Source organism: Pinus tabuliformis, chromosome 5_1 (assembly GCF_031772625.1).
Source record: "Pinus tabuliformis cultivar Carrire ecotype Pingquan chromosome 5_1, CPIR1, whole genome shotgun sequence".
Classification (NCBI taxonomy): Eukaryota; Viridiplantae; Streptophyta; class Pinopsida; order Pinales; family Pinaceae; genus Pinus; species Pinus tabuliformis.
This window is the reverse complement of record NC_142305.1, coordinates 216,728,207-216,747,324: the sequence shown is the minus strand read 5'-3', so window position 1 is coordinate 216,747,324 and position 19,118 is coordinate 216,728,207.

Here is a 19,118-nt window from a genome sequence, read left to right as displayed (position 1 = left end):
GTCTTCCTGCTTGTATTAGTATTACCTGTTGTTACTCCTCTCAAACTAGCTCTGATGATCGAGACTCCTGCTCATATATGCCTTAGTCGCTTGTATATAAGGCTGATAATATAGACCAATGATAGAAATAAAACAAGAGGCAAAGGTAGATTCTTCATCTATGCAAAATAATGGACTTGATACCCACCTTTAGTTTCCACCTACTGGACTAAGGAGGCAACTAAGAAGAAAAAGGAAAGAAAGGTTCCAGTAAATTCCAAAATCATTTTGAAACACAATTTTAGATATAAGAAACCCCCCTATGATTGGTGCTCCTACCCTTGTATTTACCTTGACCTATGGCTCTATTGTTAGGTTATGTTTCAACTAAATCCAATGGGAGAAACTTGATCAGATTGCTAGCGTGTGGAGGGTTTTTACACATTTATTGTTTTCAATCTACCCAAACCATCATATATAGAGGCTACATGGGAAGTTTACCTAGTAGCATCCCTTCGAGTTGATTCTATTGGTGACCTAGTTTAAGGGGAGTCAATAGTTGACAATATAAGTAGCAAAGACAAGGGAATGCTGGGGCAGAATGATATGAACCAGCCACCATCCTTTTATGTCTTTTCCTATCCAAAAACCATAGTATCGACCATTTTGATTTTATCAAATCAACTAGTTCCCCCTTGTTCATTGAATGCTAAAGATATGGATTTGTTTTGCATCAAGAAATTATACTCAGTACATAGTCTTGTTTCTCACTCACTCTGTTATTCTAAATTAGGGTGCACTACTCTTAGGAGTTTGATGATTGTGCTTTGATCGATTGCACAATTTTATGTATGAATTCTTATGAAAATTATGCATTAATCCATCTAATAGAAACAAAAATATCCATACCTATGTTCTTATTGAAACCTCATGGAACCTCAAAGATCCATGTTATTGGGTTTGTTTAAAATGTTGCAGATGCCCAACCTATAGAGATGGATCCACATGTATGGTTTGGTATAATATTGTAATAGAACTTGATGTCATTCTAGTGGGCTTCTTCTTGGTTGCTCAAATATGAAATCTGCAAAGTTGCTTTACTGTTAAGAAATTATATATCTCTATGAGGCAATTATTCATTAAATAATCTTGTTCCTCACTGATTTTTGTACTTTTAAGTTGGTGTTATGATATTGCTCTTAGAATGAGTTTGTTGATTGTGCTTCTAAGTTTGCAAGAAATCCATTTTCAAGTTCAAAACTCGAGAATACAGATATGTTTCTTATCTTTCTTAGGATATATATTTCTTACACGTAGATCAAAAAAGAAGCCATGCTCAAATTGAAATCCCATTGTATTTGATCCCTAATTTTTCTACTGTTGTGCACATGTGAATTCAATGTTGTTGTATGATTCTATTTTGTCTACGGATCAAAGCTTAAAAAGTATTGTGGCTACACTGTTGTCAATGATCAAAGCTCCTATACATTAACCATTAGCCTAAGAATGCAAACTCACCTCTTAAATCTCTTTATAAAGGACTGTGTTTATTTGTATAGATAATTTTTAATAATAATAAATATTATTCCTTTATAACAAGATCCTTAGTGGTTGTGGCCTTTAATCTAGCACATTGTGCAGGTCCATGCTGTGATTCCCATGGAGCTAAGTCACATGACACGAGGGAATGTTACACAGAGGACTTGGAAATATGAGTATCTGATGTGGGACATTTGTAGTTCTCAAGTTGCCTCATTTCCAAACATTTGCAGTTCTCCAGTTGTCCCAATTATTCAGTTTTGTTCTTCATTCCTTAAAAAACTCTCGAACAAGTTCCACCATGTCTCACAAGATAGTTCCTCACAATGGAACGGGTCCACCCTTGTATTTGGGCACAGGCCCAACACGATCGCCTGTAGCATGTGTGTAGACGATACTCGCATTTATATCTTTGCATTTGCTGTGGGACAACTTAAACATATAATTTTATATTATCTCACAATTTATAACAATGGACTAAACCTTTATAAGGGCACTAATATTACCAATGATCTGTGGAAGATATGCATGAGTTGAAACTCGTTCACATGGATTTAAAGCCTCACTGTCTATTGATATTAGATTGTATCTGGGTACTCATGCCTCCTACCTGGGTTCAATAGGATGGTCAGCATGGGAATGGAGAAGGCTAGCTAATAGCCCAGCCAACAGAGTTCTTTTCTAACCCAACAAAGTTTTAAGCTTCCCCCTCAAGAGACTTACTGCGATGCAACCCTTCTTGTTTTTGTAAATTTCTTTCAAAATTATTTGCTTCATAAAATAAAACTTCTCCCTATTAAATTATTTTAGTAAGTTATTTGGTAGATTTGGCAATCTAACATCACAATTTTGATAATAAATTTTATGCCAAAGGCAAAAAATTTATACAAAAATTAAATATGATTGGGTGGTTGAGCTTACACGTGTTTGCTGGGAGATTACTCAATTCTGGGTGTGCATGTGAAAACAAGTTGCATCAATGGTAGAGTGAGGACTTCTTTGGCACTAAATTCAATGCGACATAGAAAAATAATCTAAAAAGCAAGGGTTTGTTGCCTTTGAGTCATTAGCTATGAATGTAAATGAGTGAATCATAGGGGAGGCCCACTATGATCATTATATATATTGATTTTTTGATTGCTGAACTTGATTCATTCGTTGGTTGGTGAAGGGTAAGGATGATATTTTTATTTAAATAATTCCATTCTTTTCCCTTAGTGAAAGTTAAGAGGAGATTATTACATATAAAATATAGTAACTTTCTCAACCCTCGACATAATTTATGTTTAGTAGTGAAGATCTAACTGGTGGGTATGAACTTTATATAGAGATATACCAAAAGTTCATATGCACAGACTTTCTTGGGTAACCCATTAACAATGTAGTTTCTCTGTGAGCTAACGAATCCTGTAGCAAGACAGATAAAGCTATTTTCATTTCATGAAAAGCAAATAAGGCTTCAAGTCACAACAAACATCATTAACAGAGTTGTAAGGAAAAAATATGTGACAAAAACCATACTAAACACAGTGAGCGAAGCTCGATTATCAATCAAAATACCTTCTAATTTAATAAACAAAATATTGTACAAAAATAAACAGACAGGAAAACTTCCTATCTCAGTAGAGCCAATACATCCATCTAGATACAAGTTAAAAAAGACTCTCTACTAAATTTGATTCGTTAACGCACAACTAACCATTATATCCCTCTATAGTACCAGAATCTTAGAGTTTCATCCTCAGAATTCTAAAATCCCCTCAAACCCTAAATACCAACGCAAAATTCGTCTAACCTACGTGAGGCCAATAGAGCCCCGGTGACAGTAAACTTCTCAACGAAGAACAAATTAATAGTAAAAGGTCGGAAGGAACACCTGCAAGTTCGACGAGATTGAGCCTCTTCAAGTAACTAGTGATGGCATCTTCCACTGCACGTTCCGTACTAGACTTTACTTTGTCGATAACTCGAATTATTAACCAGCGACATCAGAGTCATTTTTATGGCCTGTGTTATGAAAAAACCCAAAGCTTCTCAGTGTTATAAAAGGAATGCGGAGTGTGGTGTAGTTGAAACGACTGATCTCCCAGGCATCCAACTCATCCACGTAGAGCATTGAACTGTTTTGTAACGCACAGAGGAGAAATCACGGCGGTGAAAAGGTTATTCAGACGAAGAATATTCGAGTGACATTAAATCTTTTCCATTCATTAAAAAAAAACAAACACATCTACTTGCATATATGTTAGGAATTGTTAAATGGACCCAGTCTCAGGCAAAATATTAGGAATTGTTATTAGGAATTATTAAATGGACCCACGCTCACGCAAAATATTACGAACGGTTAAATGGACCTAGGCTTTAGGAATTGTTAAATGGATTTTCGTTTCATAATTAGGTTATAATCAATTTTCTTAATCATTAAAAAAAATAAAAACTATTAATTAATATACTGATAAAATATTAATAAATTATTTTAATATTCATATTAGTTAATATTTTAAATTATATTTTATATTAAAATTAATCAGTAATCATATTAATATATTTAAAAATTTTAATGTTTAAATATTTAATTATTATTATTTAAAATATATGTATGTATTAAATTCTAAATAGTTATTTTAGATCATAAAACCACCCATGACCACCCATGCTCCTACCAAGCTCTTGTGGTCTGTAACCAAAACGAGCTCACGAGGAAGGGCCTTCAAATGAATTGAAAAAGAATACGAAGTATATCATAGAACCACCTTTTCACTTTCAAGCAACAAGCAACAATAGCCCGTAGCCCGTGTATATGTCTATGGGAGGGAAACAATATAGTGGGAACAAGTATCTCATTCCCATCAAAGCCACCCATTCAAATAAGTTAGTTTAAGTGTCCCTTAATTTATTTTTTATGTTTTAGTTATTTAATTTTCAATTTAAAATTGGTTTTTATGTTTTAGTTATATAATGAAGGTAAAGAAAGAAAAAATAATAATGAATTAAGAATAAGGTTAAAAAAAATAATTTTTTTAATTTTTTCTGACAATAACAATTTAGATAAGAGAATATAGTTGTTTCATTAACCCAAAACTATACTTACTTAACCCACAACTATACTTATTTAAAAGTTTACAAAGCTACAACAATGTTTATCAAGGTATTATAGCTCATGAGGGCTAGAGTGAGGTATTATAACACTTCATGTCACTAGTCGGGTTCCAACTTCGCTAGAATGAGGCATTATAGCTCATCATGTCATTCGCAAGGATCTGAACCTAGGTGGAGGGCTAGAGTGAGGCATTATAGCTGATCATGTCATTAGCAGGATCTGAACCTAGGTGGAGGGCTAGAGTGAGACATTATAGTTCATAGTTTCATTAGCAAGTATTTGAACATGGGTGGAGGCTAGAGTGAGGCATTATAGCTCATCATGTCACTAGTAGTCACTAGCATGGAATTGAACCTAGGAAGCCATTTCACCAAACCACCCAAGATAACCCCAATTGACTAAATTTTTTGGGCATTTGGGACTACCTTGGGAAGAAAGTCGATAATATACCAAGTATAGACTTACTTAAGAGTGCAACATAGTTACTCTATTCAAGAACATAAACATATCAGTGTATATGACTTGAAACTAGGTAGAGAAGACAACAAACTCAATTCAATAACTTTTTTTTAGATTATCTACATTTCAAAAAAAAATTAAAGAAATGTTTTATTAATATAAGATTATAAAAAAATATTTAAAAAAATAACCAATATTTTTAAATATTTACTAAAATATTGGAAATACTCATATTTATTAATAATATTATTTATTAATAGAAATAATAAAAACATTTTAAAATATATTTGGATAAAAATGATAAATAGTAGTTAAAATTAAAAATTAAATAAACAATAAATAATACTTACAAATTACTAAATTTATTTTTTTTAACCCAAATGAGTGTGCTATATTACATTATCATAAAATATTCTTTGTTATATTACATTATCATAAAATAAAAAGGAATAACATTAAATGGATCTTCTATGTATATTGGTTTATTATAGGAAACCAAACTAATAACATAGTATAATTGTTTTGACCAAATAAAGAGCCTAAAACTAATATAATGATTACTTATATTTTATTTGCTTATTAAAGAGTATTTTCTATCAATTTTGTTTCTAAAAAATTTACAGAAATCAAATTTCTAAATTTAAGTGAGTGTGTTATATTACATTATCATAAAATATTTCTAGTTATATTACATTATTCTAAAATAAAAAGGAATAGTATTAGATGGATCCTCTATGTATATTGGTTTTCTATAGAAAACCACACTAATAATATAGTATAATTGTTTTTGACCAAATAAAAAGCCTAAAACTAATAAAATTAGTTAATATACTAACTAATATAAATACTTAATATACTATGTTTTATTTGCTCATTCGAAGGTATTTTCTATCAATTTTATTTCTCAAAAAATTACAAAGAATTATAACAGAACATTTTATAATGAAAACTATTCATTGGGAGAATTCAGCTAGCTTGATGATAATAGGTGTGTTGGTGTCTTTCTTATGAACTCCATATTTTTGAGTTTGCATATTGATATCTAGCTTCTTAATCAGTTTCTCATCCACCTTTGTTATTCCTCTAATATTTTGAGGAACACCTTTTCTATGGATATTGATTTACTATTGAAAACCACACTAATTGAAAACCACACTAATAACATAGTATAATTGTTTTTGAGCACATAAAAAGCCTTGAACTAATATAATGATTACCTAGTATACTATGTTTTATTCGCTCATTAGGGAGTATTTTCTTTCCATCTTATTTCTCAAAAAATTACAAGAATTATAACGGAACATCTCATAATGAAAACTATTCATTGGGGAAATTCACCTTGATGATAATAGGTGTGTTGGTGTCTTTCGTATGAACTCCAAATTTTTCAGTTTGTTGGTCAACCTTTTATCTTGATATCTAGTTTCTTTATCGGTTTCTCATCCACCTAGAGAAGAACTTACTATTCCTCAAATATTTTCTATAATTGTCTTTACTTATTAGTAAATGTTTATTGTCTACATATAATTGGTGTTCCTTGTCCTCCTAGTGTCTGTATCCAAAATCCAATTACCAACCTGCTCCAAAACTTCTTCATCTCACAATATTCAATGTCCGGTTGAATTGTAGGAGGAGTATGGTTCAAATAAACATGGGATGAGTTTTGTGAAGTGACCTAGACCCTAGATGTCACGCCCCTACACCTGCGGTGATCTTCCAACCGCTTGTAGCGAGGTGCGGCACCACCAAGCGCTTTCTTTTTAACAATACTAACAACCGTGGACTACGCCTACTTCAACATGAACATACTTAGCTTATGTTTTTGCAACTGAATAAAGCATTATCCTTTATACTTTAGTGAAGACCATTCTCAATTATTAACCATGAACAATAAACCGAGAACATCAACAATAAGCAAGTACAAAGGGAGGGGCAACTCCCAGAAAGTCTGCCCAACAATATATTATAATAGCTTCTTCAATATTACAACAAGTAATGCTTGGCAAGCTTCAAGCCAATACTTAGAATAATTTTACAATCAAGGCATAGAACAACCTTTTACAATCATGTGCACCCTTGCACAAAGAGGAGTGCTCACCCGAGCCACCTATCCTTCTTTATCAAGTCCTGCACACAATACCGAACCTTCACTTCTCAACCCGGATCAAAACTCCATTTCTGCACAAGGGGAGAACTACACATATCCCATGCGTATTCCCCTTTTACCCCTGCGCAGCTGTTTTACCCCTGTGCGTTGATTGGAAGTGCGAAGTTGCTTGTGTCAAATGAACCGCAGCCTTCCCTTATATATACGCACTTCACTTGTGTGTATCACCTTGGGCCGACCCTTCAAATATTATGGTGAATGCCCCCAAGTTATGTTTCATGGTGTCGGCTTGGGTATGTTTTATGCCCAACGTTCCCACGCATATAAACTCTTGGTGCGCCCTCATAGCATGTGCGTTCAAGCGATGACACTTAGCCAATTTTCGTGTATGCTCCCTTTCGTCGCAAACTTCGTCGCAATCGTGTCGCACTCCCACCGCAGCTCGTCGCAAACGTGGTTGTCGCGCGCCCATCGTGCGCCCGTCGTGCGCCCGTGCCCGGTGCCCGTCGCACAATCACCCGGAGGCCTGACATTCTCCTCCACCTGAAATCGTTGTCGTCCTCGACAACATACCATCATCCATGATGTTGTCTCCTCCACATAAGGCAAACATCACCGCAACATATGTAGAACCACTGTCATCTACAATATGTTGTCCATGTGTGTGTCTCCTCCAAAGTGAAGAGATCATCTCATCAAACCGACTCTCGATGTGCCCCATTCAGGTCCATGAAGCCCTCTCCATCATCTGCAATGTGCCATCCTCAAGTCTTCATAGAAACAAGTATGCACTTGTCTCACCTATCCATGTGCTGCACATGATCCTCGATCAAATCATCTCTCATGTATAGAAAGTCGTTGAGTCTCGGCTCAACCCATGCTCAAGTGTATCACCAAAGCATCATCATCATCATTGTAACTTCATTACCTCAAAGTGCCTCTTATCGATCCTCTACATCAAGTCACTCTTCCAAGCCATGCCCATACATGCACTTTGAAAGTATGCATCTCATACTGCATCAAAGTCTCCTGACCTCAGCTCCTCAATGCATTAGATCCTCAAAGTCCACCATACATGAAGTCCCTAAAAGTCACAACAATCTCATGTCCTCATGAGCTCCATAACCCATCCCCAACCAACATCTTAGCAAGCATACAAGATGCCTCAGCTCCCCATGTAGTAGGAATGCTCCATAGCTGCTCACAAGTCCATTCAAGTCTTCAATCTTACCAACTCTTGATGTGCCCCATTCAGGTCCATGAAGTCCTCTTCATCATCTGCAATGTGCCATCCTCAAGTTCCCATGTTACACTAGCAAGTCCTCCTGCATAACATTCCTGCCTTAGCACTCCTCTTTGGATGTCCCTTGACATCTCTACAAGTGCTTCCACACAATGTCCTTGCATAGGTCTGTCGTGCTTCATGTCTTCAAGTCTCCAACCTGATGTCCATGACTAAGCTGCCCATGTAGTCCAACCAAGTAGACACATCACAACATCTGGCCATCTCATCCAAGTCTTCGATCTTTGGTTTAGTGAACTCGGTCACCCAACCATCTCATCATCATGTCATGAGTCCCTTCATCATAGCTCCTCCACCAAAGTGTCCATCAAGACTTACTCTTGGTCTCGGCCATGACAAGTCCACCCAAAACATCACAAGTGTGTGCCCTCCTCAATCTGTCCATGAGTCATGCCGGGCACTTAGCCAATTCTCCATGTGGCTAATGCATGACTCAATCCTCCACAACGATCATCAAGTTCCACCCTTGCCCCAGGTCCTTGCACCTTTCATCACAAGGTCACAAGTAGCCCCAACAAGCCCTGCAATGGTTGACAATCCTTGTTCTTCCATACAAGGTTCCATCATAGTCATCCATGGTAAGATGTCCTCTTGCCTTGGCAAACTGACTTTTCCCTTCACTGCACATGGTCCATCTCCCAAATGCCCAAATGAAACACAAGTATCATCACTTACTTCATCATCATGAGGCTCCTCCATGTGAGTGACCTCATCCATACATGTTGACAAACTGCATGATCCTGGTTCAACTTGATCATCCTCAAGTTCATCCTCCATCGTAGTCATGTCTTCAACATCTTTGATCATCACGGCTTCCTCTTCCTTGTTAGCACAGTCTGCAGCTTCATCTTGCTTCATTGTCCAACCAAGTTGAAGAAGCTCATTTTCAGCTTCAGCCTTCCTCTTCAAGGCCAGGAGGTGCCTCTCAAGAGCTAGGCAATCCCACTTCTTTTGGTTCAATTTTTGTCTTATCTTGAGCTCCTTGAGTTCTGCTTCAATCAAGTCTGCTTCCCTTGCAAGTCGAAGAGCTTCCTCTCTATTCTCATCAGAAATCCCTTCCTTAACCAAGGCACGAAGAGCATCCTTTGTTTCAAACAACCTTTTGCCACATTCTACAAATCCTTGTTTTACTCCTTCTGACTCTTCAAGTAGACTCCCTTCGAATTCTTCGAAGGATGTATAACCCAATTTCTGCAAGATAGACATCTTCACCTGCAACCTGAACCGACCCTTGTCTCACTTCGTGTGAAACGGTCTCCTTCACCTGCAAGTACCCTTGTCACTGTCACGAGCAACCTTTGCTCACCAGCTCCAACCGAGCTCTGATACCAACTGTCATGCCCCTACACCTGCGGTGATCTTCCAACCGCTTGTAGCGAGGTGCGGCACCACCGAGCGCTTTCTTTTTAACAATACTAACACCCGTGGACTACGCCTACTTCAACATGAACATACTTAGCTTATGTTTTTGCAACTGAATAAAGCATTATCCTTTATACTTTAGTGAAGACCATTCTCAATTATTAACCATGAACAATAAACCGAGAACATCAACAATAAGCAAGTACAAAGGGAGGGGCAACTCCCAGAAAGTCTGCCCAACAATATATTATAATAGCTTCTTCAATATTACAACAAGTAATGCTTGGCAAGCTCCAAGCCAATACTTAGAATAATTTTACAATCAAGGCATAGAACAGCCTTTTACAATCATGTGCACCCTTGCACAAAGAGGAGTGCTCACCCGAGCCACCTATCCTTCCTTATCAAGTCCTGCACACAATATCGAACCTTCACTTCTCAACCTGGATCAAAACTCCATTTCTACACAAGGGGAGAACTACACATATCCCATGTGTATTCCCCTTTTACCCCTGCGCAGCTGTTTTACCCCTGTGCGTTGATTGGAAGTGTGAAGTTGCTTGTGTCAAATGAACCGCAGCCTTCCCTTATATATACGCACTTCACTTGTGTGTATCACCTTGGGCCGACCCTTCAAATATTATGGTGAACGCCCCCAAGTTATGTTTCATGGTGTCGGCTTGGGTATGTTTTATGCCCAACGTTCCCACGCATATAAACTCTTGGTGCGCCCTCATAGCATGTGCGTTCAAGCGATGACACTTAGCCAATTTTCGTGTATGCTCCCTTTCGTTGCAATCGTGTCGCACTCCCACCGCAGCTCATTGCAAACGTGGTTGTCGCGCGCCCATCGTACGCCCGTCGTGCGCCCGTGCCCGGTGCCCGTCGCACAATCACCCGGAGGCCTGACACTAGAGGACGATGGTCTTGCGCTATTACGGTGACCTCTTACGTTACATGCTCCTCTACTATGACACTGATTTTAACAATATTTAATCATAATTAACATTAATCTAAATATACTTAAAAAATCGCATGCTCATAAAAAATTTACACGAACTCCTTATTGTTTTTAAATAAACTCATTTCGCAATAATACAATTATTTCACATCCGAAGAAAATCAACCCTCGCTAATTTAACCACATGAAAGCAGTGCACCACTACGTTGCACCAGTGTCAAATCCAAAACCAAACAGCAACCAAAAAAGATGTCGTAATTTGGGCAAAATATAATTCAGAAACTTAATTTGTATTTACATGAGCCCTATAACACTTCCAAATACAAATCCAAATGAGCGACTCTTAAATTCTCATGCAAAGTACTTAACAGACAAGGAATTTATCTCTCTTCTTCACATTATCAGCATAAATTACATATATACTCAGCTCAAGCTCAAACAATATATGTTTGTGAATGGCTCTGATAGGACTTACTCACCTCTTCAGTAGAAAATCTAATATGAACGCTAAAAGCTATGGGTGCACGTTGTAACCAACAGTAGCTATTATCATCTTTGAAAAAAATCAAATATTAAAAACCTAATGACCCATTCATACGTTCAATATTTTCTTATTTCTTTTGCCTACTGGCTGATGACTGGACTTTCGTAGTTTTATTTTGCTTACTGGCTGGGGACTAGCCTTTTGTCGTTGTTCCTGGTGATGGCCCTTGCGCAGACGTTGCAGTCACCTTTGGCCCTATTTCCTCGTCCTCAATGACTACCGGAAGTTTTTGACACCCACCAGCTTGAGAAATAGGAGATGTGAGAGAAGACGTCGAAAACATTCTTTCACGACCGATGGGCCAAACTGATCCCCTTCCTGAAATTTAAGTTCCATCGAGGAATGTCGTCTCCAGATCAATTATTTGTGTCTCGATGGCAGAAGTTTCATTGCGAAGCTTCTTTTGGTGTGCATGGAGTGAATCCAAGCGATTCGGCAGACGATGACTAAGTGCAGACATTTGGTCCTCCGCCTCACGAAGTGTAGATTCTCGATCCTCCGCCATTGCAAATCCGGGATAAATATCGATCAACCTCACCTCACAGCCAACTGTCAAGATCTCTATTGATAACAAAGAATTTGAAATGAGAACACAACGCAATATGGAATAGCTATGGATTTAGCAGCGCGTTCCTCCGTTATTTAGAGAAACGGAATGACCATCGGCCACCGCCGCCCATTCGTATGATTGGCAATGGCCTTCGTGCAATAGATTAATTTTATCGCCCCTGATCTCTCCGCATCAATAACACTTAAATGGCAGCCAAATTTGCAGTCCAAGGTATTTGAAGTTTTGAGGTTCAAAGGTTTGTGACGTTGTGACGTTACAACGTCAAATTTCCAACAGTCTAACTTCAAATACGTAATCCCTCTAACGGTAAAATTTGAAATTTCAAGTTCTCTTTGTAAAATATTACGTCATCTCAATGGATTGAAAGTATAGTTAAATATAATTACTCGACCTCATGCAAAGATGTAATTTCAAATAAATACAATACTAGTAAGACTTCAATATAAGCCTAGAATGTCCTTTTAGTGAGCTTGTGTTTATTTTCACTCATACTATGGAAATCTGCATTGTACACACTTAAACCTAAAGCATGATCATTGAAGTTTCATGCTTTCTTAGCTAATCTTTCAAGATTTTATATATAATTCGGATGGATTTAGTAAGGACATTGATCAGTTGTTTCTTGTATTTCTAGTTATGGAGACATAATTGTCATCCTCTCATTTTATTTGTATAATAACTATCTTCTGATCAATAATAGATGCAGAATACCATAAGTTTTGTCATGAAGTTCTTCGGGCTTGTTTAACAATTGTATCATAGCATGAGGTTTGGAAAGTGTTGGAGTAATGGTCCATTATGCCTGGATTGTAAGGCGGATGAGTTCCTGCTATGGATGCATCAGAGGTGAGGTGGACAATTGAAAACACGTGAGGTGGCCAAGTTGGAAATAAGTTTGGTGAAGCCAAGAGCCAACAAATTGTTGACCTAGAGGTGTTGATAGTGCATGGGACCACTTTGTTTGGTCATAGTGCGCAAGACCCTCGTGGTTTTGGAAACCACCCTCGACATCACTTATGGTGGTATTTCAAATTGGGGAGGGTGCCCCCGAATTGAATGAGCGCCATCTATTTGATGGTGTAAAACCACCTTCCAGGATTGTTAGGCAAACAAATCCCTCTTGCAGACAAGAGCGATCTCCCTAGACCTCAGAGAGATCTAGTAACAAACAACAAAGAACTACTACATTTCCCTAGCTTATGATTGACTGAAACAAACAATATGATAGAGGGCACTTACCGTTTAATCGAAATGCCTGATGAAGTCCCTTTCAGATCTTTCGACCATCTGCTTATCATCGATGTTTTAGAGATCATTCTAGTGCTTCCCATAGCTTATCCATGATGTCCTGAAGGAGATCTGCATAAACATAAACATACACAATATCAAAGCGTCCATTATATAGCATAATAGATAAATGAATTAATCAACTCAATCATATATCATAAATTGATCAATATGCAATCATAACCTATGTGGGTGATCAAGGAATCCCGCAAATGACATCAAAGAAGACATAATTTGGAAAGAACAGTTGTTTTAATATTAATAAAATGGAGAATAAACTTACAACCTCAAAGCCTTGATGTTACGAGTCTCTTCTCACAATCTCCAACCCTCTCCTTGAATGAATAACCTCTGAGTCTTATTTTTGCAGCATAAGCCTACTTCCAACCTTCCTCCTCAATCCTCGGGCCTGCATTAGCTTTATAGGCCAAGAGAAGGAAGTTTGGGATCCATTTCTCAAGGGATGAGATCCACTAATGGTGGGATAGGGGTTCCACAAAGAGAGGGAGTAGCTCCATGATGGGAGGGATCAGGGCTGAATAGGCATCCATTTGAAGCTTGTTAGTTGGGAAAGATTCGACTAACAATGCTTCTATACTTTAGTTTTTATTTTTACATTAGTTAAGTCATGTGTGCAAGCAACAATGTAAGACGGAGCACACTTATACGCAGTTCCTAATGGACCTTTCTGTGTATGCACAAAAATTGACTAGGGAACTGCAGAGGAAGCCAAAAATAGGATTTTGAACCAAGGGATCCAGGAATTTCATTCTCTTTTGGATAGTTCGGGTTCTAGCCTTACAAGGTGATGATTTGGAACACATTTATGGATACCGGAAGATCCAAACCGATGGTCATTTTCCTAATGCAACAAAATGACGTGTAACAGATTTCCCCCTAAAGTGCAAAGCCACAAGAGATGTTTGATGACTGAAATGCTTTATCATGCCAAGGTTTTGGTTAGAGACTACAATCAGACACATGGAACAATCAATTAAATGTTACAATGCAATATATAATCATCTCTGAGATAGGAATTCCCATACTCATAGCATAAAAGTCTTAAAGAATCTGGGCAGAAATACATATGAAGATCCATGTCAACAAAAGACATAGTTTGGATGCAACCATCAATAGATCTATGTTTACAATCATGAATATTTAATAACTCCACACAACCTGGATAGATGAAACTAGATCCAGGGTCTTGATCTCCATGTCTTGATCCACAGTATGAATCTATCCATGCAAGTGAATGTCTCATTGCCGAACATGATGGAAGTATGAATAGATGTGTTGATTCATCTATGAAGTGTGAATAGATGTGTTGATGTCAAGCACTCGTAGAATCATTCAATCGAAGGTAAATGATGAGAACCTATTGTCTATGGTGAGAAACCTTCCATTAGAACATGTAGGCTCCAAGGTACTGAAGGTTTCTAGATCAACTTCTTAGATAGTGAGCTGAAGTCGATAGAAAGTGACCTGTCGCAGGAAGGCCTATGACACGAAACTCATGTCAGGTTTTGAAGAACAACATCTTGGAGTAATCCAAGACTAACTCATGAGTGGTCGATGCTATGGAAAGCTATGAATGGAAAAGTAATTTGACTGAGGTTGAACTTCTCTTGAACATATCAAAGACATGACATTCTGACTTAGCAACATTTGACTGAACACTTTCAATGAGGTATGGTCAACTGATAAGAAAATGGATTTCCCAACCCAGACACAAAAAGTGACGGAGTATCATTTTCAAGACCGATGTATTGCATTTTACAATATGAAAACAAAGGTTTTTTTCCAATTTTCCCCCACCATTACTGGCCAATACCTCTTTATTTTTTACAAGCTTGAGGAGGATATTAACATATGTTTTTCGTGTAAGCTCATCCTTCGGATGAGTCCTTCGAAGTGTTTTTTAACAAATCCTAGGAAGGAGTGGTTCAGTCTCGTCATGCTTAATTAGTCCTGCATTTTTTAAGTTTTATAAGTCCAGTGAAGGGGTAACTAGATGTTGTTTTCATGTTTAAATAGTTTGAAAAGGCATAAAAAGAAAACTCATCCAATTCTTTCAACTTAAATTTTAACGAGCCCTGAGAAAGTGAAGCTCAGTGTTTTTTAGTTGAGGGAGTCAGGAGAAAAACATAAGTAAACTCCATGGTGTCCTTTTGGGTAAATTGAGTCCCTCAAGCCTGAAAAACGGTAAAATAATGTAGGAGAGAACTCTATTGACCATGATTAGTCAATGTACACCTTTTTCGTAAATAGTCTAGTTTTTCCGTAAAAGGGGTAAACCTGTACGGAATAGTCGGTTGTTCATTTACTTTTACGAGTTCGAATAATCAAGTACTTGGAAATATTTTCATGTTTACGAAATCTAAAAAGGGTGTAAAGTGAACTCCTTGTTTCACTTTTTCGTAAGTTTTTAACGAGTTCCAAAAATTGATAAAAATATACTCAACACCAAAATGATTCGGTTTCGTAAATAACTTGTGATTTGCACACATAAACTCAAAAATCATCATTACCACTCAAAAATATGGTCAAAAACATAATAAATTTGGATTTTAAAGGCTAATAGGAAAAAAATAATATTTTAATAGTCCTAAAAACTCATAAAAACCCAAAAAAGTAAAAAAAAAAAAGTTACCATTTGGGTTTTTTACCCTTTGAGAGTGATATAATTCATAGAAAATCACCCTCAATGTGCACAGTTCACCCTCATTGGGCTTGCACACATCAGCTGAGTTTTTTACATTAAAAATTAGGATGTGCGCAGTTCCTGGGGCTAGAACTGTGCTCATCTGCAATGCTTTGCTTAAGCAGTTGTGGACAGTGCCGAGGGCATAAAAAATTTAATAGAAAACGCCCAAATTACTTGCAAAATTTTACCACAACCTTTTCTAAGGATTATTCATGTTTATTTGCAGGGTTTTGGGCCGCAAAAATGGAGTGGAGAGAGCATGAACATGAAGAACAAGACATAATTGTTCTAAACCATCCAGAGACCATACAGGCATTGACAAATTGTGGCCTGTGTAAGTTTTTCACTATTCCAAGTATGAAGGCCCAAGTAGACTTGCTCGAGTGGATCGTGAGAAAGTGGAATGTACAAGAAGAATGCTTCATAATTAGGGACCATAGGCTCATTATTGATGTTGATGACATTTACTTCTTATCTAGGCTCCCAAACCGTGGGGTGGAAATTTCTCTGTATGGGCATAAGGGAGGTGGCGAAATAAATTCCACCTATCTAATACAACATTGCTTCAGAGGAGTTGCTCTTAAAGCTGGGAGAATTGACATTAAAACCATAGATAGGCTTCCCTTGAGAACTACTAGGTTCACTATTGCACGACTATGAAAAAGTGTAGCTCTTCATGTGGTTACAAAGGCTTAGATGCAGATTGTCGTAGAGTGTTTGCAACCTATAATATTCAAGTAGTGTGAGGCAATAGTTTGCAATCTAAAAGGGCAACTAACTAGAGTCAAAATCGACGAACAGAAGAATTTTGGGTATGGTTCCTTTGTCATATAATTTTCTATAGAGCATATCCCTATTCTCGCTCCATAAGTAGCTATTGGTAGAGGAGGACCTAGAGACCCTCACATGCTGTAGTGGGTCACATTGATGGCACGCCATGGAGATGACGAAGGGCCAACGATTCAGTATATTCCTGATTTCTTTGGGTCGCTGAAAAATCAAATCATCAAGAATGAATATTTTCCATACACAGGCATGGATTACACAGGTGATCCAGATATGCCACTGCCAACTGGGATGTAGTGGGGCGATCTAGGTAAAAACTTCACACTTTGGTTGTTTTAAAAATTTTAAATTTTGTGTTGTTTTTTCGCATCCAAAACTAATTTTCTGAAATGATCATGCATATGTGGGCCCAGTGGGACCGGTAGGGTTAAGAAGATATGATAGACGCGATGAGAATACAGTAGCTCATGCAGTGTATAACTCGAATGTAGCAAAGGCATTGACTAAGGTTGTGCACAAACTTAAGAAGTTGACCATGGACATCCCAGATATCATGATAGATGACTTGCCTCTCCGCTATCAAAGGCACACTGTGGAAGTTCCCAGACCTATTAGTCGCTTTCTACGATGAGTAGCATGAGTTATTGTCTGCTACCATGATCATCATTCATAGCCGCTAATCTTAGGGCTAGTTTTTCTCTTTTTGATGATGTATCAGTATGTTTGAAAAATCAAGGCAACAGGGCCCCATTTCTTTGGATGACATTTTTGTAAAAACCAAACTTTTTACAGAAATTTGACTAATGAAAGCTACTACTTCTATTTCAATCTATCTTGTACAATATATGGATCAATATTGATTTTAATTTTTACAGATGTTTCACAAATTCCAATCTAACACATAACTAGCCAATGCATCAGTTAATGTGTTTAAATTTCTCAGAATGTGTTGATACTTGATATAATCAAATTCTCTTTCCGAGAGACGAACCTGTAAAAACATTCTTAACATTGAAGCACTTATAACTAAATAGACATCATTCAAATGTAATACTATGAGTTGTGAATCTAACTTAATGATCAATCGACAAATGCCAAATGAAATGGCTTCAGATAATAGCTAAATCAGTGTGCTATACTCTGCAATGTTATTTGTTGTTTGACCAAGGCATATCCCATGAATAGAAACTAACTCATCTATGGGTGAGTAAATGACCCATGCTATGGAAGATAAATTTTGAGTACTACGACTAGCACCATCAACAAAGCCAATATAAGTTTCAAGTAACTTTGATATCTACAAATCAAGTGTAACAAAAGATAAGCAAGAGAGGTAGCAGAAAATCGTAAAAAACTGCTAAAATTTTCCACACATAAAATATGGTACAAAAATATACAAATTCTTCACTCAATAATCTAAGCATAACATTTCTTTAGGTAAAGACCATTTTTGGGCTTTCCTAAAGGAATTTTGTTATAGTCAACTAGCTCATAGACCCCTTTTTCCAATGAACGTTTTACCACTAAGGGCCATGCCACATGGGCTCAAATTTACCAGCGCCTCACTTATCGTGCTCTTGATCATAGAACAAAACTAAGTCCCTTTCTGAATATGAACAAGGTTTTATATTTTGATCATAATGTGCCTTAACTCATTTCTTTTGGGCCTTGCTAGCTAATGCAGCATCGCGATGAGTCTCATCGATTCATGCTATGTACAGGAAATGTTCCTCTTCGGCAGAATTGGATAATAATAATTTAATTATGATTTTCAAAGACAGAATTTCACATTCAATAGGTAAAACTTCTTCCGCACTGTAAATGAGTTGGAAGGGAGTAAAACCAGTCGAAGTTTTTGTTGTGGTATGATATGTCCATAAGGCTGGAAAAAGAATTAGATTCCAGTATCGTTTATGAATCTCGATGATCCGTTTAATCATGGTGGTTAAAACCTTGTTAATGGCTTCTACTTGTTCATTCCCTTGTCGGTAATATGGAGTGGAATTGTCATGAAGTAGGCCTAGCTTCATAGTAAGATCAGTCATCATAAAGTTTTGAAAATGGCTACCATGGTCTGTGATGATGGCTTGTGGAAATCTGTTCTTAGCAATCACATGATTGAATATGAAAATGGTATATGCAGGCATCACCTCAGCCCATTTCATAAAATAATCTACCATAAGGATAATCTACATACCGGAGACAACATTCGATGTAAAAACCACTTAAAGATACAATGTCTATGCAAAAGATGATTACAATGCAATTTTGTTACAGGTTCATCAATGGAAAGAACTTCATGGCAGATTGCACATAATAACTTATCACATTCACCGAGCTCCTCAAAGAGGAATTTCTTCTTAGAAGTTTTAATGGCTGCAATATTAGCATCCATGCAATAGTAGAAATCCCA